Source organism: Nomascus leucogenys, chromosome 10 (assembly GCF_006542625.1).
Source record: "Nomascus leucogenys isolate Asia chromosome 10, Asia_NLE_v1, whole genome shotgun sequence".
In the NCBI taxonomy this organism is placed as follows: Eukaryota; Metazoa; Chordata; class Mammalia; order Primates; family Hylobatidae; genus Nomascus; species Nomascus leucogenys.
The window spans coordinates 37,347,557-37,374,151 of NC_044390.1; the positions used below are offsets into that span (position 1 = coordinate 37,347,557).

The 26,595-nt window shown below is 40.8% G+C and overlaps 1 long non-coding RNA gene across 1 annotated transcript in view; it reads right to left on the minus strand.

Moving 5' to 3' along the window:
• The window catches only part of LOC105738343, a 38,632-nt gene extending 27,616 nt beyond the window's left edge, over nucleotides 1-11,016 (minus strand). Inside the window, exons 1-2 of the long non-coding RNA XR_001114128.1 lie at nucleotides 10,864-11,016; nucleotides 7,854-7,966 (exon numbers count right to left, since the gene is read on the minus strand). This is a non-coding gene — a long non-coding RNA (uncharacterized LOC105738343). The remainder of the gene's footprint in view (nucleotides 1-7,853; nucleotides 7,967-10,863) is intronic.
• Nucleotides 11,017-26,595: the final 15,579 nt, after the last annotated feature.

Below are 26,595 nucleotides of genomic sequence, written 5' to 3' on the forward strand. Positions count from 1 at the left end.
AAATGGGTCCGTTTTTGCATGTGTGTGTGTATATACTTCACTTCCAGTAATGACAATTTAGTGTGTCTATACAGTCCAGAAACGACAATTTAGTGTCTATCTTACCAGAATTACAAAGCAATTCTGAAACAAAGGTCATGAGAGAGTCCCATTACCTTCTCCAAAGGGTGCCAGGACAACTTTTCTACTATATTTTCTCCCAGAAACCTTTACTGTTCCTTGTTTATAATATCCATTATTTTTCTTAAAAAGACAGTATACAGCCCAAGCTTTAACATTAGTTTTGTAACTCTATTTTTATAAAAGCTATTTCAGCAGCCAGAGAAACTGACTTAGCTGGCCCCTAAACAGCCTTCTCTCAACATGCCATGCAGACAAGATAAACCAGCTGATTGTGTAACAGCAGAAATCTCCCTACACGGGCAGTTCAGGAGCTGGCAGAGGTGGTGGGAATTTTTCTGGGCAGTGTTCCGGACGGCCTGTCCTGTCTGGTCTGTCTTTATCCCATTGTTCCCTAAAGCTCATCCTCCATGGTAATGCCTCAGACTGTGATGGGCTGTTCACTCCACAGCATGAATTCTGACCATTAACTTAGTGATAGGACCCAGAGGAAATGCTGCCCTCCCTACATCTGTTCTTTGGGAATGTCCTTGCACAGGAACAAACTGTGCCCTAACCTTGGTGATTAATTTTTATAATGGGAGCTCAGTAGGGTTAGATTGTGTTGATACATGTAAAAGTACATAGAAAATTAAGAACATTCTCTGAATAAAATAGTACCACCACTCCATTACTCTCTCTCCCTCTCTCTTTCACACACATACACACACACACACACACACACACACCCCATGATGTTTTATGGGAAGATATAACTCTGGACGGAAGCCTTTTCCTCTCTAACCTTGTTCTTTTCTTGGCATTTGTCCGTGAAAAGTGGGTCTACTTTTGCAAGTGTGTGTGCATATTTGTAATGAGGTAATGGTCTTAATTTATTCAGAGAACTCCATTAATTTTCTACTCACCTTTAGATTACAGAGAAAGAAAATTTTGCCAATTCTTTTGATCTCTCATGAATGTACTATGGAGTGAGTCTTAACCGCTCTATCTTCTGCTTTCTACTCCCCATAGGAGCAGATGTGGTTAATCTGATTGCTCCCTGGAACTTATCAGGCATCCACTTCTTCCTTACTAATGCACTGTGACCCCATATGTTATTCAGGCCACCACTGTGTCTAGATAAGACTCCATATCCCAATCTACCTTGCAGCTGGAAGTGGCCAATGAGATGCAAGCAGAAGTTGGGTGGGGTTCCCAGTGTAACTTCAATTCAGCTGGGAGATGTGTCCTTCCTCTGGCTCCTTCTATTTTCCTATTGCCCTGGGACACGGTGCCATGTCTAGAGCTCTAGTGGCCATCTTTCAACCTTGAAGTGACCTTGAAAACAAAAGCTACAGGCCAAGTAGGTAGAGTGGAAAACAGATTTTCATTCCCTGATGATTGTGGAGAACATTACACATCCTGGCTCATCTATCTCCAAATTTATTTTGGGAGAAGGAAAGACTGTTTTTAAGACAGTTTTTTTTTTTTTGTTCAATCCAGCGGAAGCTAGTCTGTTATAAACTATATACAAGTCCTGTAATCTAGAATAGCTCCACGCTGCCTCTTTTCCCCCTTCTCTCTACTCTCACCCTTGGCTGCTGGTTTTTGCTTGCCTTGTAGCTTCTCATCTTCAACTGTTAAACCCGGTGCTTGGTCTGCTTGTTGCATGAAGGTTGGAAGGCTTCCACCAGTGATGTCCACCATCACTGAACACAGGCATCCAGCGTTTGTCATACCTAGCCCCCATTTGCTTCCAGGTACCCTAGATAGCAGCAGAATCCAGTCTCCTGATTTGAGGCAAATTAACCAATCAGATTATCATTCCCATTTCCATAAAGAAGAGCAAGTAAAGAGGAATTGAGATGGTGGATCTTTCCTTTATGGTGTTTCTGAGTCATGATGGAGATTCCTTCTTCTATGAGATAAGAGGAAAATGTGGGAAGAGAAAAAGTTTCCCTAAAGATACAAATCATTCATTGCTTATGTTTAGATTTCCATATCAGTCTTTGCCTCTCTTTCATTTCCACTTCTATAGCTGTGTTGAAGGGAGTGAAAGACTGGAGTGCAGAGATAGGTCACTAGATCCTGGCCCTTTCAGTGCAACATGCAATTCGGCTTTACCTCTCCTCTGGCTGGTGGCTCTGAGAGACACCAGGGGGTGCAGGAAGCAGACGTGTGCTTTTCCACTGTATAAAGGTGCACACACCCTCTCTCCTGTGCACCTGCCCAGCAGCAAGGGATGGGGTTGGGACAAAGAATGTGAGGAGAGTAGACAGTGGCTTTGTCTCCCTGCTTTGGCTTCTACACTGTGTGGATCTTAAATTTGTTTGTGTAAATCACAAGTGAGGTGCAGGGAGATTGTGTTAGAAATGTACTTGTTTACAGTGGGTTAAGGGTAGACAGTCACCATTTGCAATGGCTGTTTGGAACTGAGGATTCACTGCACTTCCTACATTGCCCTTCCTTTCCATAGAAGGTTAAACTAACAACATTTGCCATCAAGAAAAGGCGGGTAGTTATCCTTTCCACATTCCAGAATCTTATTCTTTCTACTTCCTTAAAAGAAATCTGAAGGAAGAGAATCAAGATCTTTTGATTACATGAAAAGGGATGTGAACAGCCCCTCTTAAGGACCATCCTTCTTCCAGGTGCAATGAAGAATGCCCTGAGTTATTTTCTAAAAGGATCATCAGAGTTGACAATTTTGTGGACTATCTGTTTTGAAAACAGAACTTAATATTCAGAACACCATGATAACTAGAGGAATCACCTAGGGCTTGAATCTCAAAACTGTGTGTCTCCTAAGCTTTGCCCCCATGGATGACCCACTCAGAGCCATGGTACATCAAATGGGCCACTCGGTTGCTGTGAGAAATGAACAGCAGTGCATATGTCTAAGACTCAACTGCCACATGGTGACTCTATTTAAAGTTACCCAGTGTTCAGTGTTGCCAGTTTCATAATAACAACACCTAGTATTTGTATATAACCTTTGGATAAAAAATACAGATGTTTAAAAAATATGCTCAGGTCTTATCACAAATGTAGGTGGCAAATGTGGTTCTTTTCTTCCTCCAGTTGAGGAAAATTAAGAAACAGGAATGAATGACTTGTGTAGGCTCACTAAAGCATTTGTAAAACCTTGGCTTTTATGTGCCTTCTATTTAGTTTAATATAATTTGTTAAATGGGGTACTGATTTTTTTCTCATACTTTTTTGAGATCTAATTCACAATTCACCTTCTTAAAGCACACACCATGATTTTTAATATATTCACAGTTGGCCAGGCACGGTGGCTCACGCCTGTAATCCCAGCACTTTGGGAGGCCGAGACGGGTGGATCACGAGGTTAGGAGATCAAGACCATCCTGGCTAACACGGTGAAACCCCGTCTCTACTAAAAATACAAAAAATTATCCGGGCGCGGTGGCGGGCGCTTGTAGTCCCAGCTACTCGGGAGGCTGAGGGAGGAGAATGGCATGAATCCAGGAGGCAGAGCTTGCAGTGAGCCGAGACTGCACCACTGCACTCCAGCCTATATATATGTGTGTGTGTATATATGTATATTCACAGTTGTACGACCATAATCACTAATTTCAGAACATTTTAATCACCTCCAAAAGAAATCACATACACATTAGCACCCAGTCCCCATCCCCTTTCTTCACCAGCCCCTGGTAACCATTAATCTACTTTCTATCTCTCTGGATTTGCCTTTTCTGGACATGTAAAATTGAATCATACAATATGTGGCCTTTTATGACTAGCTTTTTTCACTTAGCATAACGTTTTTAAGGTGAGTACTTCATTCCCTTTTATGGCTAAATACTATTCCATTGTATGGATATACTAAGTTTTGTTTATCTACTCATCAGTGATAGACATTTGAGTTGTTTTTGCTTTGGGGCTGTTATGTGTAATGCTTCTATGGACATGCTTGTACAAGGTTTTGTGTGGAAATCTGTTTTCAATGACCTTGGGTTTATGCCTAGGAGTAGAATTGTTGAGTTATATGGTAACTCCATGTTTAACCTTTGAAGAATTGCCAACCTGTGCTACAAAGAGGCTGCCCAATTTTACATTACCACCAGCAGTGTAGGGAGGGGTCAAGTTTCTCCACATTCCTGTCAGCACTTGTTATTTTCTATCATTGTGGTTAGCTATCCTAATCAGTGTGGTAGCTAATGATTTTTATTTGTTTTATTTTTTTATTTAAAAAATTATATTTCAATAGCTTTAGGGGTACAAGAGGTTTTGGTTACATGAATGAATTATACAGTGGTGAAGTATAGGATTTTATTGCACCTTTTACCCAAGTAGTGTATGTTGTACCCAATAGATAGTTTTTCACTAATGATGTTTAAACAATAATTTAAAGAAATAGAAAGCTAGAGATCTTGGGTCACTGGTTTTTTTTTTTGTTGTTGTTGTTGTTGTTTGTTTTTTGTGAGGTGTAGTCTCACTCTTGTTGCCCTGGCTAGAGTGCAATGGTGTGGTCTTGGCTCACTGCAACCTTCACCTCCCAGGTCCAAGCAATTCTCCTGCCTCAGCCTCCCAAGTAGCTGGGATTACAGGTGTGTGCCACCACACCCAGCTAATGTTTGTATTTTTAGTAGAGACGGGGTTTCACCTTGTTGGCCAGGCTGTTCTTGAACTCCTGACCTCAGGTGATCTGCCCACCTCACCCTTCCTAAGTACTGGGATTACAGGCATGAGCCACTGTGCCTGGCCAACCTTGGGACACTTGCTAAACTGGGAGAATAGATTATGTGGCCTATGGAAAGGGAACCCTTTTCCTCACCAGGCTTCTCCCCATTTTCATTGCCCCACTCCTTATCAGTGACCGGCTTCCTGGGGTCTGCACTTAATGGGAGACAGAGAAAGCTGCTTGAGGCTTCACCTCCTCCCTCCATTCCCAGAGTCCCACATTCAGTTTACAGGGAGGCTTTTCCAATTTGCAATTCCAACTCTCTCCAGAAATTCCTCTCTCCTACCATTGACACCTGGCTCAGTGCATTCACTATTGTCACCATCTTCAGGTGTTCTGGAATACTCTTTATACCATTTGATGTCTTCCTCATATTAATAGTGATATCCAATACCGAATATGCCCATACCACTTATTATACATGGTTATATTTAATCTTCACAGCAACTCTGTGATTCATGTTGCTATTGTCCCAGAAATTTTAGAGATGAGGAAATTAAAGATAAAGCGTGCAAGGTCAATTTCCTTGGCCACACAGCTATCAATGGTAAAGTAGAAATGACTGGGCAGGGGTGTAATGTCAGCTTCATCTGTCCTGATATTTATTTCTTCTTGGTCTCTTCTCAGGCTTTGAAAGTCTGGAGAACTCTCTTACACTGAGAAATCCTGAAAAGTGATTTCTTCATTCTCCCTCCCCTAATGACACAATAATCCTGGAGGGAGTTGTACAGCTAAGTAGGCCTGGGATGACTTGGTTTTATTTAATTATAATTTTAATTATTCCATTAGGCCATTTGTGTCTCTGGAGTCAATTTTCCTTCTCAGATATTTTCTGAGAACTAGAAAATAAGTTTATAATTTTTTTTCTTGGTTTTAATTGCAGTCTTATTAATTGGATCAGTTTAGGTTTGGAGTAATTTCTTGGTGTGGTGAATAAGAATAATCAAGGTTAACCCCATACACACGGTGTAATAATCATGTTTTTTGGCTGTGAAACAGAATCTAGCATGGTCATTTCATACCAGGTGAAGGATGGCTCTCACTTAAAACAGTATTTCACCCCACTTTCTATGATTTTGCTGGTGTGAAAAATGCATTATTAGAACACATGGCAACAATGCTAGAGTGGACTCTGGATTTTTTATGCCAGACTTTCATTAAGCGGGAGAAAAGAATACAAATTTCGACATTTCACTTGGAATGGAAGCAGATGAGCCTGTAGGTTTTTTGTTTGTTTGTTTTTAACTTTTATTTTAGGTTCAAGGGTAAATGTGCAGGTTTGTTATATGAGTAAACCTGTGTCGTGGGGGCTTGTTATACAGATTATATTTTCACCCAGGTACTAAGCCTGGTACCCAACAGTTATTCTTTCTGATCCTCTCCCTCTCCCATCCTTCATTCTCAAGTAGGCCCCAATGTTTGTTGTTCCTCTCTTTATGCCACTTGTTGATGAGCCTCTATTATTTCAAGGGTCTAGTTAAATTGAAATGGTACCTTTTTAAAAATATTCACCATTGAGGCATGTGTTTTCTAGTAGCAAAAACACCATAATGAAAAACTCAGGGCCCCAAATGCTTTTTCCCCCAACTACCTATCACAATCTCTCAACCCACTTAAGAGCAAAAAAGAGGAACTTCAAATCTGGAAAAATACAGGCATTATCATTTGGTATGGGCTTTGACCGTATATTTTACTTTCATGACAAGTTAGGCCTATTTTTCTTTCTCATGTTTTAATCCTTCCTACTTGCAAAGCTAGAAGTTGGCATCTAAAAGATAGGATAGGATGAGGGTAAAGATATTTCTTACATTTCTGGAAGGAGGGGTGTGTGTGTGTGTGTGTGTGTGTGTGTGTGTGTGTGTGAAAATCCTCAGAGGAAGACTAAAGAATAACTGTAGGGAATAGTGGCAAATTAATTTAAACTAACATACTGTAATAAAGCCAACCCCTGAGATCTGTTCTTCTGGATGTTGTCATAAATAACACTCTATTCATGACATAGGCAAACATGAACCCAAACTAAATCCATTGAATTTTGTTAAAAAGTCGTTTAGCTCAGGGTTTAACTCAGGTTCATTCTATTTCTTTTTAAATTTTATTTTATTTTCAGTTAACCAAATAATTGCATATATTTATGGAGTACAATGTGACGTTTTGATATGTTTATCATGAGGAACGAATAAATCATATATCTTTTAAAAAATGCTTTCTTTTAACTCTAGTTCATAGCATGTTCAGAGGAAAGAGTGTTCCTGAATTGCAAGGATCTTTGCTGGAGATTTTTTTCTTCTGACCCTGGTTCTTTGACATGAGTGAGACATAACTGATACTGGGGTGATTCCTGTAACTGGCATAGTTCTAAAATAAAGTGGACACAAACTGTTTTCCATTTAAATATTTTAAATTGGCATATATATATCAATAATGGAAACATCTGGGTACATGCTGAACCTTGAATCTTTGTTGTATTTGTTATTTAAAATACACAGATACCCCACCAGTCAGGGTCTGTGCTGTTCCTTGGGCCTCTGCTTTTGCAGCTCAGACCTGGCTTTATATGGTTTGTTTCAAGCTCTTCCAGCCTCCATCTTATCAATACTTCGGAAACCTCTAAGGCAGACAATGCAATAGAGGTAGAGTCAGAAGACCTGGATTTGAATATTCCATCATTTGCTTATTTTGTGACTCTGGGTAAATTATTTGACTTCTCTGAGGTAATTTCTTCATCTATAAAAGTAAGAAAATGCTTAATAATTATTTTTAGTATTAGGCCTTCAATTTTCCATGCAAAGCTCTACTCTCATAATTCATTTTGAATCAGTGATGGCTTGAAAAATATCCTAGTCATTTCCCTCTGGTAATTTCCCTCATGCCCCACTTCTACGTTCACCATTGATATCAATATTTGTCAGCATTTAAACAAACTATAATGATCTTCCCCCCAAAGGGATTTTACTATTTTTGTTGTTCAACATGGACATTTTCCCACTTCACATCATTTTTGGAAATGGGTAAATAATGAATAAAATGAGTATTGATACACCTTGCAAGATAAATGGACTCACCTGAATCAGATTACTTCGTTTCACAGCAGTATTGGAATACATACTGGAATTTCTCAGTGGAGCCACAGGAAAGACTTCATGGGCAAGGCTGCTACAGGAGATCAAATAGAGGTAGAAGAAGAGTAAAGGAAAGGTGAGAGAGGGTCTGATAGCTACCTGCTGCCCAGGTGAGAATGAGGATAAACAAATGGTTAAGCATCATATGAAGGGCATGGGGTCCTTGGAGGTGTGGGGACCCACAGAACCAATCAGATGGGCTCCCTGAGGCTACCTGACCAGAACTGTGGGTACCTGATAAGCAGGATGGCTACGTAGGGGCTCGGAGAGGAGAGGAAGGCAATGAAGCTGCCTGCTGGCACAGGATGCCTTCGCCAGCAAGATCAGGAAAGGACAGTGTTCAGGACCCAGCTCAAGCCAGCAGCAGAATGTCTGTAGTAAGGAATGGAAGTTCATTGCCCCAACAAAAATGATGCTGCCACTCAACTTGACCCAGATATGGAATTATTTCTGTTGTCCAAAGTAACAATATTCTTTGTGGGCCACTGTGACACGGTAAAACATTTTGTTCCTAGCAGATGGTATAAACTTAGTGAATGTTTGCTGAATTTACTCATTCACTGATTCATTCAAAAATACTTATGAAACTTCTACTTTAGGCCCGACACTATTTTAGAGTATAGAAATATAGTCATGAACTAGATAGGCAAGTCCTTGAAGTCATGGGTTTCTATTCTAGAAGGGGAGTCAGATACCTGAATAAACAAGCAGAATAATATCAGGTAGTAACAAGTGCTTATCATTAGACTTATCTAGAATGATGTTTTAAATACAGTGGTCAGGGGAGTGGTATTTGAGGCCTGAATCATAAAACTTAGCCACCTACCCTAGGATCCATACAGAGAACCTCAAGTGGATTCAATAACATGTAATGCTTGCTGATTTGTTCTATCCCTTAAGTAAATCTTATTCTAATATACTTCATTCAAAATAGTTGTTGAACATGTTCCATATTCTAAGTAATGCGTTAGGTGCTAGAGATATAAAAGCAAAAGCCATAGCCCCTGCCTTTAAGGAAGTGATATTCCAATATGGAGATCCAGAGGTGTGAACAATTACAATAAAAAGTGAGAACTGCCCTGATGTTGGAGGCATGGTCAGTGTACGTGGGAGATTTCTTGAAGTACCTTTATTGTAATGAAAATAGCAAGACTATCTGTGTGTTGGGGAAAAAAATGTCCATGGGTCTCTCATGTTTCTGCAAGTCTTGTCAACAAAGAGACTTTTATTGGGACTGCCTTCCGAGAATATTTGTATGGTGAACTTCTTGAAGGTTAGAGGTAGTGTGTCTCTCTCAAGCAGAGAGATTTGTTTCTTTACTGGGATGCTAAAAAAAAAGATTTCCTTCTAAGGAAAAGGTTGGGCAGGTTTCCTTATAGCCTCTTTAAAAGCTTGTAGTTTCCTAAGCTCGGGGTTTTTCACCTTCGGTGCAAACCGACTGCGTGTGCAGCATCTACCTTGGCCACCCCCTAATGCCCCATAGGATTTGGAGGACAAGAAGAACCAACATGAATATTGGAGCTGATGCTGCTTGCTGTGCCATGAGTGATGAAGTCCTCTGTGTCTGACTCAGGAATCTGTGTCTTCTGCAAGAATCCATGCAATTGTGGCGGCTCCCTTGTTAGCTTGGAAGCAGATAAAACTTCACATCCTTAATCATTCTTAATATGGTGACAATATTAAATTATTTCAGCTTTATGAGCTTTATTTTTCTCAGTGGAAAACTTGGGATAAAAATTCTCACTTCACAAACTCATTGTAAGAGCCAAATGGAAGGTCATAGGTGTAGCAGAGATGTTTAGCTATTCCCTAATATATGTTCTCTCTCTCTCCTCTAACACAGAAATTGTAGTGTGACAAAGGCTACCAGACTGACAAAAACATCTGCTAGCCTCGTTTGCAGGTAGCTGTGATCAAGCAATAAAGCTCTGTCACTGGGGTGTGAGCAGAAACACAACTTGTAGATGATGCTCTTGCAAGGAAGGAAAATTCTCTCCCCTTCCCCTTCCCTCCTTCCCATTGCCTGGAATACAGACATAGTGGTAAGACATCCTGGAACATTTGGATGGGAAACACCCTACACATGGCAGAGCACTAAAACAAAAGGAACCTGGAGCCTCTGTCCTCTTGCTGGCACCATTCAGGTCCTGGACTGCAAATACACAGACTGTCACATCAGAAAAAACTTCCCGTCTTGTTAGAGCCACTCCTATTTGGCATGTTTATTGAAGAAATGAACTGGTATTCTAATGAATGGAGGAATGAGAAGATCCGAGTGAGGGATTAGAAAGATGCTATTGGTGATGGTAGAGAAAAGAAAATAGAGCCAGATAAATTAGGAGGGAGATCACCTAGCTGCCCAGTAATGGGTTATTTTTCAGAGGTTTTGAATGTTGGCAAAACTTTAAGTCTTACCTGGTCTGTGGACTCTTACAAGAACTTTGAATTCCATAGTCAAATTAGGAACACACTGACTGAAAGTTAAACATAATTCTTTATTATAGGTAGTACAAGTGTTTTCAGCACTAAAAGATTTTATGCCTCTTAAAAGAGGGCTGAAAATAAAGTATTCCTCATACTTACCTGAAAATGAAACCTTTTATCTAAAACTTCTGGTGTTCATGGCCACTAGAGGACACATGATCCAATGCCTATGAGATTTAAAGACCTCTCCCAGCCCTCTAGAAATTTGTAACCTGCAGCAACAACCAAATAGTCCACAAAGCAATTCCCAAAGGTATTTGTCAGATATGAGGATGAAATAGACATGTGTGCATGACACACACACACCCTTTTCCAAAGCAGAGCCAAAAGTGGCAGATACACCAGAAACCATGTGGTATCAATTTTCCCCTCTACAGAGTTCAGCTTTGTTTTTGTTCCAAGGTGTGAATGAAAAGGACAAGGACTGAAAAGGATAACAGTTCCTACCTCGATTCCACTTGAAGATCTTCATGAAGAAAATCCTTGCTGGAACCTGAGCAGACTGAATACTAATTTCTCTTAGCAAGACATTACACTGCATGGTGGATGGCCTCCTTGCTCAGGAAGTTCATGACAATCCAAGAGGCAAAATGAAAGGAGGCAGAACAGAGCATGTAAAGTCAGAATCTTGTGACTTTGGCCCTGAGAGTGTTTGATCTGGCAGGAACTATTTTCCATGAGTAACCGAGTCCTGTATAGCACTTATGGGATCAAATGGCGGTATAAATTGGATCAACAGTTAATGTCTTAATTCTCTCCATGACCAATGTGAGGAAAAGTAATTCTATTTAAATCCTTCATAGAAAAATACTTCATGCAGAATCCTGGGGGGAAAAGAATTAAAAATTGTGATCTCATGTCAAATATTCCTGCAGTTTTCTCAACAGTACAGTTAATCCTTTGGGCTGGCAAAAGCAGGTTTTCTTTCATTATTTTGGTCTGTATTGGCAACGAAGTTATTAGGTGCAAAGGAAACACACACAGAGATGTCACACCATACTTGACACTGTCACTGTGGTGACAAGGTTTTCTCCAGCTGTCAATGTCAGAAGGATTTCGTTCTGTTTGATGCCACACAGTTTTGTGGTGAGAAGTGGCAGGCAAGCCCTTTTATTCCTTGTAATGTCTTCATTAATAATAGCAGTCATCAATTACTAGAGAAAAGGAGTACAGAATAGATTGTAAACATTATAACCTGGGGTCTTTATGGAGGATATTCTATATTGTTTCATGGAATTGGAGGTGAATTCAGCAGTAGGATTTTTGAACGCTGGAAAGATAGGGGGAAGCTTCCATTTCTTCTATGCATGTTGGTCACATAAGACATCAGTCTGTGTGCACAGTTTCCTCATTTTCTTCAATGGTCTGGGTCATTACTTACCCAACAATCCAAAAAAAGTACAAATTGTGTGTCTAAGTCTATACAATGAGAAGGTGACTTCTTTTTAAGAGCCATGAGAAATTCTCAGAATAAGAGTCTCTTTTACAAATCAGTAGAAATCTATCAAATCTCAGTTTGGGGAATACCAGGTAAGGTTTCTTCTTTGTAGGGTTTCTGGAGATTTTAATGAGATGATGCATTCTGTGAAGCTTTAAGGGAAACAGAAAATGTACAGTTTCCTGAGTTTGTTTCATCACAGAAACATTTGTTATGGGCCTAGATAGTTCCATGAAACCTCTATTTTGGAAAGGCTAAAGGAATTAGTTAATCCATCAGCTTTTATATCTAATGAGCACATACTGTGCCTACAAAGAAACCAAAGTTTTCAAGAAACGCCCTCTTAACCTGGCAGTTGGACCAAAGTCCACATTCTTGGTGAGGAAGTTAGGCCTAACGATGTTTTAGCAGAGACATGATTTGATCCTTGGGACTATTTAAGAATACAGCAGTAAAAGTTGCTTACTTTGAGCTGTGGCAGAGATGGGCTGCAGGATTTGTGCAATTCTCATCTCACTGGTTGGAATTCTCTTCTCTGTTATTTGAGAAAATACAGCATGAAAAAGTCACGTTCCTGCAGAGGTAGAACTCACAGTCTCTAAAATATGACCTAGTGATTCAAAAAGGTTGGTACTTTGCTGTTTGGCAACATTTTTCAGTGAACCATCACACTTTAAAATAGCCCTGTATAGAGCCCTGACTCCAAGGATCCTGAAAGGATCCCAGAGAGGTATTTACCATTGGTGGGTGGGTGTGTGCAGGCGTGCATGTGCAAATTCACCCACATATACAGGCTCTGGATTAGAGGCTGGGAGGAGAATCCAGAGAAGGAAAAACAGACCCACACCTCCCCGAAGTCTTCAAAGCTGGTAAGAATTCCCAAGACAGCAGTTCTTTTGAAGCTCCCCACATGCCGTTTTATGGGTTTTTGGTTTTCAAATTAACATAGACCATGAACACCAGTATTTAGCCTCATGGATTTTTGCCCTATGCTATAGAGAAGTTTTCACTTGGCATCTTGGTTTACTGCCTGTGGGAAAATATGACAGGCAATTATAATGTCATTTTAGTTATAAGCTGAAGTAGGAGTAATATTTTAAAAATATAAAGCAAATGTAGAGGCAGCTTAGCATAGTGGTTAAGAATAGAGATTCTAGAACCATTTTGCCTGAGTTTGAACCCAAATTCTGTGCCCTTGGGCAAATCATTTAGCTGTGCTATGCCTCAGCTTCCTTGTCAGTAAAATGGGTCTGATTACAGAACCCTCCTCAGACTGTCATAGGGTTAAGTGAGTTCATATCTGGAAAGCTCTTAGAATAGTGCCTGATACTTAATAAATGTTTATTATATTTTAAAATATTTTAAAATATGGTTTTCAGCCAGGCACGCTGGCTCGTGCCTGTTATCCCAGCACTTTGGGAGGCCAAGGTGGGTGGATCACCTGAGGTCAGGAGTTCAAGACCAGCCTGGCCAACATGGCAAAACCCCATCTCAACCAAAAATACAAAAATTAGCTGGGTGTTGTGGTGCACACCTGTAGTCCCAGCTACTCAGGAGGCTGAGGCAGGAAAATCTCTTGAACCCAGGAGGCGGAGGTTGCAGTGAGCCGAGACCGCACCACTGCACTCTAGGCTGGGTGACAGAGCGAGACTCCATCTGAAAAAATAAATATGGTTTTCATTTTCTCTCGTATTTCGTAACACTCAGAAGTTATTCCACTGGACACTCCAGGGAAAGCTGGCAAGTCACTGCCACCCGGGAAAAGCAGTAGCTATGGTGCCAGGAAAGTGTTGGCCACAGTGAGAGAAGAAGCAGGCCCATGGTGGACTTCAGGAGAACTAGGAGGAAGCTGGCATGGATGGGTGTTACAGGTGGACCCTCCTTTCAATAGGAGAATTCCTGGAAGGGTGGTAGGGGTGGCTGGTTACAAGCAAAGCAGAGAGCAGAGTAGGTTCCTTCTCATTTCCAGTTGGGGACTGTGGGAAGAGTCTCACAGATGCCCCTCTTTCCCTCACACCAACATTGATGGGCTCCATCAGAGTAAACTTTGCAGCAGTTGCATGCTTAGGCCAAAGGAGGCCTACATTTAGTTCTCCCAATTCTTCCCTCCACTCTCTTGGGTACCCTGACATTCTGGGCCCCTGTGGAGGACATGCAGAGGTTAGATAACAGTGCTAGGGGACGTTTACTAGGGATGTTACTGTGGTGAGATTAAACAGGCAGACCCTGTGGCTGAGGGCTACAGGCCAGATTACCTGAGCCTGGATTCAGTAGGTACAGCCATAGCCACAGATACCTCTTGAAGAGAGCAGAGGAAAGGGACATTTGAGGATGGAATGTCCAAAAGAAAATGATAGACTGAGTTACCTAAAGAGACTTTCAATTACTTTATGCAACAGAGTTTACAACAGACTGGATTATCAGACGCAGAGGGGTAGGCGTTGTGAGGAATATCAGGTAAGCTATAGAAAAACAGAAAAATCACATTGTTTTCTGCTAATCTAAGGTTAGCATAATTTACGTAATTCCACAACAGAAACATTTATTCAAAAGATGACTATTAGTAGCATGCAAAGTTGTACTAGATGCTTGGAGGAATAGAAACTGGAGTTAGATAAGGCTCTTGTCTTAAGCGTTGTGTAAGAAAAACAAAGCTCAGCACAGGAAGAGCTTGCTGAGCTTAGGTTTGTCATATTGAATTTGAAGTGGTTGAACCTCATGTGAAGGTACCCAGGAAAGAATTGGGAATGTAAGGTTGGAGCTCAGAAGGAGAGAAGAGAGATGAAGTTATTTGAGAGGACATCCACTTAGAGGTAACGACTAAAGCTTGCCAAAGAGAGTTGAGAAGAGTAAAAGTTCTATTCATTTATTCAATGAACATGCACCAACCTCTTCCTGGTTCAGGTATAGCAATCAGTGTCAGGAAGGAAGAGTCTGGAAGTGGCCATGGTATTGCCCAAAGAAGGATCTAGAGTGTCAGTTTATTGTGTCCTTATGTGACAGAGACCACTTGGGGTGGCCAATTGCCAAGTTCTCTTTTTCCCAAGCATCTGGCTCAACCACATTTTCCAGTTTCCCTCAGCTTGGAGTAACCATGTGATGAAATTCTGTCCAGGAGCACAAGGGTGTTTGCGATATGGGCCACTTGCCATATCCATTCCCTTTTATCTTCTACATGAAAGCAAAATTGCTTTTATTTCCACATGATTTCCAGCTTAGTAAAGAAGACACAATGAGGAGGTAGGACTGAATTACTATGAAGTCCTCACCCACCCTGCAAGGACTGGAATGTAAGGACATGAGTGAGAAATAAGCCTTTATTGTTAAACCACCAGGATGTAGGCTGTTTGTTATAGATGCTAGTGGTTTTTTTTGTTTGTTTTTTTTTTTTTTTTTTTTTTTGAGACAGGGTCAGTCTCTGTTGCCCAGGCTGGACTGCAATGGTGTGATCTCGGCTCACTGCAACCTCCGCCTCCTGGGTTCAAGTGATTCTCCTGCCTCCGCCTTCCAAGTAGCTGGGATTACAGGTGCCTGCCACCACGCCCAGCTCATTTTTGTATTTTTAGTAGACACAGGATTTCACCATGTTGGCCAGGTTGCTCTCGAACTCCTGACCTCAAGTGGTCTGCCCACCCTGGCCTCCCAAAGTGTTGGGATTACAGGCGTGAGCCACGGTGCCCGGCTCAGGTGCTAGTATTACTATTTACCTAATAAATACCAACCAAGATCAATTTAACTCACTAGTTTACACTAAGCAAAACCCAAAGGAGACTGGGGTGGCTACCAGAGTGACAGCTTATTGATTCAATTTGACAAATGTATCTGTCATTCAGACCAGAAGTTCTCATACTGACATGCTCCAAGCCTTCTCTGGTTGTTGTCAGACTGCTCGGGAGCCAAACAATCCAAAGCCACTTTGTCCACTGGCCATGAGCAATCACTGCTCGAGGACTGGAAACACGCGGAATCCATGCATTTATCGTATTCTTGTTCAGTGGGAGATCCAGAAGGGAATGCGAGGTTGTCTGAGAAACATGGAAGCAGGATAAGGGGAGTTATATAAAACCAGAGATTAAGGACCAAGAGCCAGGGGCCCCTGAATCATCTGTCTCTTGAGATTACCTTCCAATGTGACTAAAAAGATTGGATGCCTGATCACTTAGGTTCCCTATCAGACAACTCCTCAATAGGTCCAGCAACTCCTATTTCCTCCTTTTCACGCTTTCACAGATGCTGCTTTTCTACCTCACCCACATTGGAAGGACATATTCTCTCTCTAGCTGCGTTCATACATGTAATCAGGGAACCATTCTGTCTCCTCCCACTATGTGCTCATTTTATAGTCCCCTATATTGTGGTTGGGGTATGGCAATTGGAGAGACCTTTCTAAGGCTTCCAAGGAGGGCTGACACCTGGCACCATCTCAGTGCTGGAATCTAGAGAGGAAATGAAGTAGGCACTTGCCTTTCAGAGACTGACAGCTCCACAGGGGACACAGATAAGCACATGAATACCAGGTTACAATGCAGTGTAAAGGTAACCATAGGACCAGGTACAAAAAAAAAGCTACAGCACAGAGAAAAGTGTGGTTAATACTTCTTGAGTGATAGGCATAGGAGGAAATGAGGGAAGGCTTCCTGTAGGAGGTGATAATTGAGCTGGAATGTTGATGGAGGTGTTCCAGAAAGGAGGAATATCATAGCAAGGGAACAAGGCATACAATGGCTTGGGGTGTCCGGGAAACTAGCAGAAGTTAATTATTTGGTGGGGTGCAGGTGGCTAGTATATGAGGATGAAGTCAGGCAAGCCTGGGGAGGTAGGCAGAGGTCTTTCTCCATGAGGTGCCTTTTACTGAAGCATAGCTGTGTATTAGTTTGCTAGGACTGTTGTAACAAGGCACACCACAAGCTGGGTGGCTTAAACAACGGAATTTGTAGTCCCACAGCTCTAGAGGCTCAAAGTTCAAGGTCAAGGTGTTAGCAGGGTTGGTTCCTTCTGAGGCTGTGAGAGGAGACTCTGTCCAATGCCTTTCCTTAGCTTTGGTGGTTTGCTGGCAACCTTTGGCATTCCTTGATTTGTGGAAGCATCATCCCAATCTCTACGTTAATCTTCATCTTCTATTCTCCCTGTGCGCATGTCTGTGTCCTGATTTTCCCCTTTTTATGAGGACATCAGCCATATTGGATGACAGCCCCGACTAATGATCTTACTTTAACTTGATGACCCCTATAAAGACCCTATCTCCAGATAAGGTCACATTCTGAGGTACCGGATGTTAGGGCTCCAACAGGGACATTTTGTTAAGATGCAACTCAATCCGTAATGACCAGTATTTAAAGGAAAGCTAAAGAAAAAGAACAAAAGAAGGTTCAGCCAGAAAAATAGGAAGAGAATGCAGTGTCTGAGAAGAGTGGGACCAGGGGCTGGTCAACAGTGCTGATTGCATCTTAAGGCCTAGTAAGTGGATGAACAAATTCCACCTCTGCCTCTTGCACTTCTTTCTCTGTGCCTCATTTTTCCCTTGTTTGCAAGATACGGGTAATAAGACTTCTTATGGGGCGGCTGTGAAGATTAAATGTGATTATGTATATAGACCTCAGCACATAGTAGGCACGCAAAACACAGTAGCATAAAAACTAGATTGTCACACACCAGTAACATCTTCCATATGCACATGCCAAAAGTGTTCTGGACTGGTATCAATTGCTCCTTAAATATACAACATCATTAAAAGCTGACACCTTGGGAGCCTGCTCCTGCCTCCCACCATGTGTAGAACTTGTGAAACTCCATATTTGCTTCATGTGACCAATAACCTACAGAAATATACAAGTACAAAACATGTGAATTATGGCTGTGAAACAGGATTTCAAAACATTCTCGTCTTGTACATATTGGAAATTAAGTGTCTGACACCTCATGAATCTTTTTCTCCAGGTTGTTTTATTTGGGTTTAATGTGGTAACTGATCTGCCCAGGAGAGCAAAACAAAAGCTTGCCTTTCCCTGCACATCTAGCTCATAGGATATCTAAGAGGCAAGTTCCTACCCCTTCAACCATTCCTACCATAAAAGAAATGTCAAGATCCTTCCTTCAGCACAGTGACTGATTTTTTCACAGAGGCAGGTAAGGGTAGTTTAGATACCTCCCAAACTCCTTGGAAATGCATTTTCGTATTTATGGCACACTCAAGCGAGGCTTAAAATGAGCACCCACATTGCAGCTCACAGTATTAAACCAACTCAGTGCTTCAGGTCCAGTCTGTATCTTTTAAGCTTTCCCAGCTTCCAGGCCCTTTCACTGCTGACATTGTGTTGGTGGGGTGAAGAAACCCTAGGGGTGGACACAGTGAATCATGCCTGTAATCCCAACATTTTGGGACACTAAGGTGGAAGTATCACTTGAGCTCAGGAGTTTGAGACCAGCCTGGACAACATAGCCAGACCTTGTGTCTATAAAAAATTTAAAAAACAAACTGTGTTTTGCACACATCTGTAGTCCCAGCTACTCAGAAGGCTAAGGTGTGAGCATCACCTGAGCCCAGGAGCTCAAGGCTGCAGGGAGCCATGATTACACCACTGCACTCCAGCCTGGGCGACAGAGCGAGACCCTGTATCAAAACACATTTTTTTTCAAGATGCCCTCTTCCCTCAGATAAAATCCATTTCAGTAATATTTCTGAAAGACACTAATATCCTGAAACATGTCCGTTGTCTAAACATTTGTGAGCTATAGTACCCAATGTCAATTTTTTATTTTTGCTTTCAAAGTCTCTTTACTATATTTTCTGTCAATCCTAATTCTTTCTTTCCTGTGAGATTAGAATCACCCTTTTGCTTTGCTTAACCTCAACTACTCCAAGCTGTAGTTGGAGCTATGTAAGCAGTCTGTTTGGAACAAAGGGCAAATTCCCAGGCACTGCCAATCATCCCCAGCTACTCATATCCCTGCTGCTAGCTTTAACATGCTGGAGAAAACCAAGAAGCATGTGGAAAACCCTCTATGCTGGCTTCTTCAGCTGTAAGCTTTTTCTGAATGATGGGACATGCATCAGTCAATGTTCGTTTGTTTCTTCCATCTCTTGCTCTTTTTCTAGCCCCACTTGTCCTTAGGTCAGGCCCTTCTCCCACTTACCTGGATTCCTGCAATAGCTTCTGAATGGGCTCTCCTTCTTCATGTCAATATCTTTGTTGACTTAAACTTTCACAACCTGCCTTGACCTTGGGCTTTTGGATTTTTCATTGTTCTACCTCCAGAATAAAGTTTAAACATCCTCACATGTCATTCAAAGACCTCAAATATATGCCTAAGCTACACCCCCAAGCTCTTGTTCCAAGCTCTTGAGATCCTTCCATATGCCATTAGCTCTAGCCTGGTGCAGCTGCTTCCTCACAGGCACTGGTACCACAGTGTGTGCTTTGATCATTCTCTGCCCTCAGTGAGGAAGGTAGGACCCCATCTCACTCAGGGCTCAGCTTCACCCTTCTGACAAACCTTTGCTGACACCTCTATTTATTAAATTCCTTTCCTAGGGCTCCTATCACTTTCTACTTTATTCTTATTTATGTGTGTATCTGCTCAGCTCCCTCCTGGATTACGAACTCCTTGAGTATAGAGATGTATCTGATTCATACCCCCAGAGTATCTGGCAAAGTGTCTTAAGCACACAGCAAGCACTGAATACATGTTTTGAGAGTGACCGAATGCCAGGCTAATGGACGAAGGGAAAATCTCAAAAATCTTCACTGTGCATCACTGGCCCAGGCACAATCTTCAACCATGCTTTTATAAGCAACACTTCATGCCGATCTGCCAGGTAAATGTACCCACCTGAGATAGCTCTCTTTTGCTTTCTCTCATATATTCTTAGCACAGTCCTCATGGTAATAGTGCCTTGCTCTGAAAGAAAGACTGTGTGGGGTGGAGAAAAGGAGGTGAGTTATGTTTTTCCATCTGACTTGTCCTGCTGTTGCTTCAAGTTCATTACTTGCATTTTTATCTTAGTTTTGATAAACTAAGGTGCTTGTCAGCTATCTTCTTTCCTGGAAGCTCTGCCGAAGTGCATATAAAAGTGGCTCATAGCTCTTGATGTTCTAGGCACCAGAAATCTATCCTTGCTTGGGACACTGTGGTTTTTCCCATGGAAGGCAGGAGGGCTTAATTCAGTTTGTATTCCCTGCTGTGAACAACCAGGTTTGTAGGGCTAGAGCTAGCTATGAAGAGCAGCAAACTGAAGCAAGCTGACTGTGGTATTATGTATCTGTGTATGTGTGTGTTTGCGCATGTGTGTGCACAGGTATGAATGTAGAGATGTGGAGTGAATGGAAGAAGTACTAGTCAAGGGTGAGCAAGATACTGGTTGCTAACTTAACCGATATGAGTGAGAAAGGATAAAGCACTGTCTGCTGATACCAAAGGAAAGGTCTGGGGTCTAGATAGCTTCAATAAACCCACAAACATTAATCCTAAAGTCAAAGCAAATGAAACATAACCTTCAGCCACAACATCCTCAGACTGCATATTCAACTTAGTAACTTCCTTCCCTTTTAATGTTTATTTTAGCCTTTTCTATTCCTTATTACCTTCTGTCACTTGAATTAATGGTCTTGGAGAAAGAAGAAGGATGATACACAATATGATTTATGTATTCTTTTCCCTCCTCTCCTTATTCTCTTTCTACATACCTCCCAATATTTAGGACTGTTCTGCCTGGAAGAAGTTCAAGATGTTCTCTTTGGTTCAGGCTCCATGTACTGTTTTTGCCTGTCTGAGAATCTCTTTGAAAGTACTGAATTAATGAGTCATTGTTTACTCACAATCTTATTACAGTGTTCAGAATTTCTTTCATAGAGAAAATGCAAGTTGAGTAGAATCTAGGTCTGGAGCCCCCAGGCCTTCTGATTTTCCCTTTGCAATGAGGCTGCTTAAACTTCTGGTTTGTCTGCTGGTGGTGGTTACGTACCTGGATTTGAATGCTCTCTCTCTGCCATTCTCCCACCTCAAGACACCCAGTGTCCTAAGACTGCCTCAGGCCCCATGGCATGGCATGACCCCCCGGTAGCGTCACACAAGACTTTATCTTGGGAGTGTCCCATACATTATACCTATTTTCTCACGATTACAATGTTCTTGAATATAGTTCCATCCCCTTTAAGTTGATTGAATAGGTAGTTTGGTCAACTCATTCAAAATCTTGTTCTAATGACCAATAATAGTTCAAGGACTTCTCTTTCACCTTAAATATGTATTTAAAATAGGGGTCATCACTTGGTTAACTCTAAGAAGAATGGAGTAGTATGATATATTCTATCTGAACAAATTGTGTGTGTGTACCTGTGTGTGCACATGTGTGTGCATGTGTGTGTGTGAGAGAGACAAAGACACACACACACAGATTCAGGAAGAAAGAGTGAAAACAGGGGTTTTTGCATACTTTAAATTGCACCATGTTCACCATCATGCCACTTAATTTTAGAATCTATCATGGGAAGGAACTAGGTATATGTAATTTTTACCTGATAAGTACAGGGCCCCAAGAAGTGAAAATCATGGAAAAATGAGAAACGGTGGGAGATCTTGTAGCTGACTGGCAGTGTGAGGACCCCACTGCCTGCTCCCACACCAGATTCCTCCAGCCATATACCTGCTGGTGCTGTGGCCCTCGGAGCTGGGGCAGTAGCAGACATGGGATTTGTAAATCTGCCAAACACTTATTTCCTTGCTAGCCAGTAGCACCCGTGTCCTCTACATCATGTGAAAAAATTGCTCTCCAAACTTTAGCAGAGTTGCATAAGATTTCATCATATATGTTCATCTAAATTTTGAATATACTACTGCCTTCTATGTGGAAGTCACTGGCTCCTTAGCAAAGTTCCCTGTAAAGCTTATAAATGATAAATACTAACTTTATTTCATTTTAAAGGGTGTGGAGCAAATTTTTGGTTTGCTGGTTTGTTCATGAAGTTTTATAATTCAAGTCCTGAGAAATGTCTCTAAGACCAATGAGTAGCAATGACGGAGGTGTGAGTGTGAGTGTGGCATTCTGTTCAGGTTACTTACAAAAACAGAGTTTTGTGCCTTTAAAAACATGGTAGCTAAAGCTAAGTTAATGGTGTTAGGTTCAAATTGGAAGGCTGGAATTCGAAGTGCCTGCAGGAAAAACTGAGCTTGTCACTGGCATGTCTTCAATCTCAAGCACCTGGATCCCCAAATTTTAAAATATAAGAGTAGAGCAATGCAAAGAAATTCTACCCTGTTTGGTATCATTTTTCACCAAAACAATTCTAATGATGGTAACAACCATATAAAAAGTCATTGAGAAATAATTTTTTCTAAAAATAACAATGCCATGTATCACGCAATTGATTTACTGTTTTGAAGTTATTTCACAGCAAATGTCTTATTTTTGTCCTCACAAAGCTTCTAAGACAAATTTTCTTATCCTTGTTTGACATCTGGGAAACAGATACTATGTAATAAAGAAACAGCGAGAATCCAGATTTTTTTGATTTCCATTTTGTATTATTTTTAGTAGTTCACAAAAGAAAGAGAAAAGAAACACTAATGACTGAGAAAGTCCTAGCGGAGGTCGACATTTCCTAAGTGTGTGGATATGATGTTATTGGTAGCAGTTTACAGATGCCCCTCAACCCACCATGGTTTGATGAAAATGCTTTTAATACATCCAACCTACCTACGTTCTAGCTTACACTGTAGAACATTTTAGCTTAAGTGTGTTCAGAAGACTTACATTAGCCCCCAGTTGGGCAAAATTATTGAACACAAAGCCTATTTTATAATAAAATGTCAAATATCTCATGTAAGAGTTTTGTACCACATATTGCTAGCCCAGGAAAAGATCGAAATTCAAAGTGTGGTTTCTACTGAATGTGTATCATTTTCACAGAATAATCAAGTAAGAAATTCATAAGTCAAACCATCATAAGTTGGGGACCATCTGTATAACTTAGGAGTTCAAGTTCGGATTTTTTTTTCTCTAATTTTCTGGCCCAAGTTTTGGTCTTATATAATGATAAATAACTTTTAACAATTCCTTTAATAAAGCAGCAAGTGAAATTATTATGATAAACTTTTACAGAAATAAATACCTACCTATACTTGGGAACTTGCTAAGATAACACTAATTTATTATAATCAAAGCTTTAGTTTAGCAACCAACTTTTCAGATTTCTGAGTTATCTCAGGGTTCTGATACTTGAGGTGCCTGAGCTTTCAGATTCTTAAGATAATCAAGGTGTTAGATTCACAGGGTAGTTAGCTTGGAAATACCACATTCATGAGGCTTTTTCTTCTGCTTTTTTTGTTTATTTGAATTTTCCCACTTTTTGTGATGAGAATATATCGTACTTTTATAACAGAAGAATGTTTCTAAGATACCATTTTATATAAGTAAAATTTAAAAAAGGAAAAAGGAAGGAAGCAGGGAAGACAGAAGAAAGGCAGGTGAATAGAAAGAAAAAAAAGAGAAAGAAAAAGCAGAAAAAGAAGAGAAACAGAAAATAAGACAAGACTCTAGCCCAGGCAGTGAGAAGTTCATAGTTAGGCTGCTGTAATGATCGTGCTAAGGCCACAGAATCAGACCACAGCCTTGTCTGTGAGAGATGTTTCCATAAAGGAACATGTGCTCCCGCTGTCCAGTCTTCCTGGGGAGAGGCTAATTCTGGCTCTGAAAATGAAGCAGCCTCCATTTGGGGGTTGAGTCGGGCCTATACTCTAAGGTACAGAAATGCCTAGAGAGTTCTGATGAGTGTGAGCTGAGTTAGCCCTAACCACTGGCAGAATGCTGTGAGTTTGGGTCTGTAGACCCTTAGTAAGAGCTTCAGAGTGGAACCTGCAGAAGCCCCTCACTGGGTTAGTGAGGTTAGATTAGCTGCAGACTGGTGTCCCTTAGCTGCAGACTGGTGTCCCTGAAGAGCAGTGATGTTGTGAGGATGGTAGGCACAGAGGCACAGTGAGGTGCAAGGTAAGAAGCCAGCCAGCTTGGAGAAACGGGGGTTGTGGGGCATTCCTGAGACAGCAGGAGTCCTACCTGGGAGACTGCAGCCAGGAGACCCCGGGGGCCAGCTAGTTCCTGGGAATCAAGCTGGTGGGAGTGGGGGTGGGGGCTCACATCATCACAAGTTAGGTATAAAAAGCAAGCATAACATTCTCTCATGGCTCAGACTTGTCAGGCCTGGGACATAAATGGTGAGGACTGGGCAAAAAGACTGGATGGAAGGAAATGTGTGAAAATGTGCAATGGAAATACATAGAAATTGTTGAATTATGAGTGATTTCTTTCTTTGTTTTCTGTAATTTCCAAGTCATATACAGTTTCTTTCACAATTAAAAATGTCAGCATGTTATAAATGTTATTGTTTTGTGTTTAGTCTCAATCCTGAGGCACTGTTCAAAGTGTTCTTGCAAACTGTCCTAGTATTTCAGCAGATGGAATTATTCCTTTGCCTGCTCTCAGGTGCCTGCCTCTAAGGTGACACCCTGTTGGCTCCAGGTCCTTCTTTTTCTTTTTTTTTTTTTTGGAGACAGAGTTTTGCTTTATCACCCAGGCTGGAGTGCAGTGGCATGATCTTGGCTCATTGCAACCTCCACCTCCCGGGCTCAAGCGATTCTCCTGCCTCAGCCTCCTGAGTAGCTGGGATTACAGATGCATGCCACCATGCCTAGCTAATATTTTTTTATTTTTAGTAGAGACGGGATTTCACCATGTTGGCCAGGCTGGTCTTGAACTCCCAACCTCATGATCCACCCGCCTCGGCTTCCCAAAGTGCTGGAATTACAGGTGTGAGTCACCATGCCTGGCCTCCTGGTCCTTCTTTCTACACAGAAGAACAACGGAGACTAAATTGTATCATGTCTGTATACTTCAAAGGGGCAAAGCTGATCACTCTTCCGTAAATTAATCTGGAAGTAAGTGTTGACAGTACCCTTCAAAGGATCTACAAACATCTTACCTGGCATAGCATATTTTAAGGACTTGATAAATATTTGTTGAATAAATAATATAATCAATATATTCTCTAATTTCATGCTAAGTATTACATACAATGTAAATATTGATTCAGCATTAGCTCTGCCACTCATAATATTTTTCAGGACTGTGGACTGAGGTTTACCTAAAAGCTTTCTGAGGGGCATCATACTATATTATAGAGTTACGCTGTTTAGTATGGTAACATGTGGCTACTGAGGACTTCAAATATAGGTAGAATGCATTAAGATGTGCTGTGAGTGTACAACACACACTGAATTTTGAATCATCTCAGTATATTTTTAAAAATTTGTATTACATGTTGAAATAATAGTACTTTGGATATATTGCATTTAGACTTATTAAAATGAATTTTACTGTTTTTTTTTTACTTTTAAAAATTATGGTTACCAGAAAATTTTAAGTTGCATACGTGGTTTGTACTATTTTCCAGTTGGATAGTGCTATTGTAGCGTAAACATTTTTGATGGGAGGGTTCTAACACATACTTTTAACTTGACCTTATTGTAGTGCTGAAAATTTCCTTTCTCATCCTTCTGCTATAAGTTACATTGTAAATCCTCATTTCTTCTCCTAGTAATGTAATGATTATTTGACAGGAAGAAGATAATAAGATCAGGTAGCAGTATGAAAGCAAAGCCAGAGATATGGATTGCAGAACACAGGATAGGTTTTGAAGTTCAGGGACTAAAAGTAACAGTTATTTAGAGAAACTGACTGGAAGGCAGTGAGCCCGTGGAAGTAGAGACCACAGAATATATGAACTGTCATGAACCTCTGAATATATGGCCATTAGGGAGAGATTGTTGTTCAGGAAGATTATTGTGTGTTGGTGCAACTGCGTATTGTATTTCCAGGTATGATTAATCATTTGGTATCTAAAAATCCTACAGATCTCTTTTCAAGCAAAATGGACCATCTGTACTGGAGATACTTTTCAGAAATCCTAATCTTGGCTTTCTGTCAAAACATTGATTAAGATGAATGACATATTTGTGGATAGCCAAAGCAAATACTAACCATCTATCTGATAATATTCTGGGTAATAACTGTAATATATTTGGATTATATAAGTCCAGTGCCTCATCAAAATGTTCTAATGTAACCACAATTATATGCCATGATCTCAGTTGTTTTTAATCAAGAATTGGCATAAGAAATGGCCATGAGAAATACATGTGAAATGTTGTAGAAAACATATTTTCCATTGGATTTCTCTAAGTCTCTATGAGTAAATTCCATATGAGTAATTTGTCCTTGATTTTATAACCTGTAAAAAAAAAAGTTATTCTCTCATTAAAAACTAATATCTTTCCTTCTGCTAGACAGAAATATCCCATGACATTGTCTTTTGCCTTGGGTAATCATAAGCTCAGAATTAATTTAGTGCTTAATTGTGGTAATTATCTAATTTCTGATTTTTGATAAAATTATCTTTCTCTAGCTTCTCCTCATTCTTTTTATTCGAAATACCCTGGATACATAATGATAGAGGTAGTTCTTAGTGGACTGGGTCTCATGTTCATTTGCCCTGGCATGTGTAATAACCACCATCTACCTTCAACCCCCAATCCAACCACACATGATCCTAGGGAAAGCTTTAACTCTGTCCTCAGCTGAAGTTCAGCCATGTATTGATTTTTCTGATGGAGTATGTTGGGGGCATCAGAAACGAGACTGAATAGAGATATAACATATTAAGAGATGCCCGCGTATATTCCAGCCTTAATTC